This window comes from Nannospalax galili, unplaced genomic scaffold (assembly GCF_000622305.1).
Source record: "Nannospalax galili isolate Female #2095 unplaced genomic scaffold, S.galili_v1.0 scaffold2931, whole genome shotgun sequence".
NCBI classification, from domain to species: Eukaryota; Metazoa; Chordata; class Mammalia; order Rodentia; family Spalacidae; genus Nannospalax; species Nannospalax galili.
The window spans coordinates 21955-24732 of NW_008329811.1; the positions used below are offsets into that span (position 1 = coordinate 21955).

The 2778-nt window shown below is 41.3% G+C and overlaps 1 pseudogene; it reads right to left on the reverse strand.

The window, feature by feature from the left end:
• Window positions 1-571: 571 nt before the first annotated feature.
• On the reverse strand, window positions 572-1515 carry LOC103741173 (annotated as a pseudogene).
• Between the last annotated feature and the right edge of the window lie 1263 nt (window positions 1516-2778).

Consider the following 2778-nt stretch of genomic DNA (forward strand, 5'->3'; position numbering starts at 1 on the left):
GACTGAAGAGTTTTATTGAACAATGAAAAGTCCAGTTTATTCAACAATGAAAAGTCCACTTGTGACATAGTATTGCTATGAGGGAACAGAGAATGATTCAAATGAGTTGTGGATTTTGAAATACTGACCAAAAACTAACATTTTAACAGAAAGAGAAAATCACTTTTAGAGTGTGTGTGTGTGTGTGTGTGTGTATGTGTGTGTGTGTGTGTAATTGTATGTGTGTGTGCTACAGACCATACATGGAAGCCAGAGAAGAATGTGCAGGATTTGGTTCTTCCCTTCACCACGTAGGTTCCCAGGATTGAACTCAGGTTGTCAGACTCAGTAGCAAGCACATTTACCTGCTGAGCCATCTTGCTGGACCAGAACATTCAACTCAAAGATTTTGCATTATTCCTTTTTTGGTCACCTAGAATTAACATATAGGAAAACTCTCCAAGCAAATTATGAAAGCCTACATCAACTAGACAGTTCTATTTCAGCTGTTTTAATTGCAGGAGAATTATATTTCATTTAAAAAAATCAATATCTACTGAAAACAAATATGCAATAATCTCTATCATTGCCATCATATGCAGAAGAAAATTTTCTTTCTACAAATAACTCTGCCCAGAGCTCCCTTCATGTCTCTGTTCCTCAGGCTGTAGATGAAGGGGTTCAGCATGGGAGTCACCACTGTGTACATCATGCCCATGACAGTCTCCTTCACAGTTGAATTATTAGCTGATGGACACAAGTAGAGACTAATGACTGTCCCATAGAACAGTGACACCACAGACAGGTGGGAGCCACAGGTGGAGAAGGCTTTACGGATTCCCCGAGCAGAAGGAACTTTGAGAATGGAGGACACAATCCGTGCATAGGACACAATAATGAGCACAAATGGGATCACAAGAATGATGCCTCCTGTGATGAATATCACCAACTCGTTCACATGGGTGTCAGAGCAGGCCAGCTTCAGCAGAACAGACATGTCACAGAAAAAGTGGGGATCACATTGTCCTCACAGAAAGACAATCTGGCCATGAGCAGGGTGTGCAGCATAGCATGGAATGTGGTCAGCACCCAGGACAGAAGCACTAGAGAGGCACAGAGCTTGGGGCTCATGATGCTGGTGTAGTGTAGAGGGAAGCAGATGGCCACATAGCGGTCATAGGCCATGGCCACAAGGAGGAAGCTCTCAAGATCGCCAAACAGCAAGAAAAAGTACATTTGTGTAAGGCACCCTGCATAGGGGATGGAAGGCACTTGGGTCTGCATGTTCTGCAACAATTTAGGCATTGTGACAGAGGAAAAGCAGAAGTCAGAGAAAGACAAGTTGCTGAGAAAAGAATACATGGGCGTGTGCAGATGGGAGTCTAGTTGAATGAGGACAATGATGATGAGGTTCCCCAGGACAGTGGTGAGGTACATGGCCAGGAACAGGGCATAGAACAGGTGCTGGTGCTGTGGCGGGATGGGCAGGCCCAGGAGGAGGAACTCTGAGATCACAGTTTGGTTTCCTTCTATCATGCTCTATTTCCAGGATCTTTAAGAGAAAATAATAGGGTCCTTTAAATCCAAATGAAAATGAATTTTTTTCTGTGACACATAGTCTGCTAAATGTTCAATATTTGTACCCTCATTAACTGTAAAAAAATCTCTTAAATCAGAAATGTGCCATAAGACAAATCTAAACCACCTCTCAGAAATTTCCACTTCTTTATTAGATATACTCAGTAATTGTAATTGGGATTTTCCCTAACAATCTCAGGGTTTTGCACTAAACACTGCTCTCATAATTCCATGAATATCTCCTTGTAAAAGCTTGCCTGTTTCCATGGCATCAATTACCACCTAAGCATCTTAGCTAAACTCTGTCACCTGCAGAACTATGTCAGCTGCTTACCAACTAACTCCCCAGGTACAGATCAGGGCCATCCACAGCTCAATAAACCTCAAATACCATGCAGTGGTCCTATAATAGTGTCTCAAATTTTCCATACATAGTACATGCAACGTTCTCAGTCTGAACTGCACATATGATAAAACGCAGGGCTTCTCAACATTTACTTTAGATATGAAACACCTTGTTATTCTGATAAATTCTGATTCTGATTGGCAAGTCTTTTTTTGGGCTCAGAATTCTACATGTTAAAAGTTCAAATTTTATATTTGGTGATGTTAATTCTGCTGGTCTTTGGACCACACTTTGAATACTATAATCATTCAAATCACTTTTAAGAGTACTGTAAATGTTGCCAAATGCACATGGCTAGGGAGGCCATAGATTCTAGAGAAAATCTTACCTCTCATATATCTAAACAAATGAAATTCCTTATTGTATGCTAAATATCGATCCATATATTTACAGACAGGCACACCATTTACTATTAAGCAAAGAAGCTTCTTTTTGCAACAAATCCATGCTATTACAGAGTTCCACAACTGGTAACACACAGAAAATAAGTCTGAGAGATGCCCAACCCTATGTGACACATCTACAATGGAACCTCTATACCTAAGGCTCATGGAACATAGTGGGATGGGGTAGAGAGAATATTAATACATCCCTCAACTCTCACCAGTGAGGTTCCTCATACAATAGAGTGTGATACACACAGAAGGCCACAACCATCTAAATTTTAGAGAATAAAAGACTACAGAGTGTGCATCCCTGGACAGGACTCCTATATTAAACCTCACCCACCCATGGCTCAGGGTCTGTTGAGGAAGAGGGGGCAGAAAGATTGTAAGAGCCAGGGTTGGCACAGGAACATAAGGAAATAGAGGCTG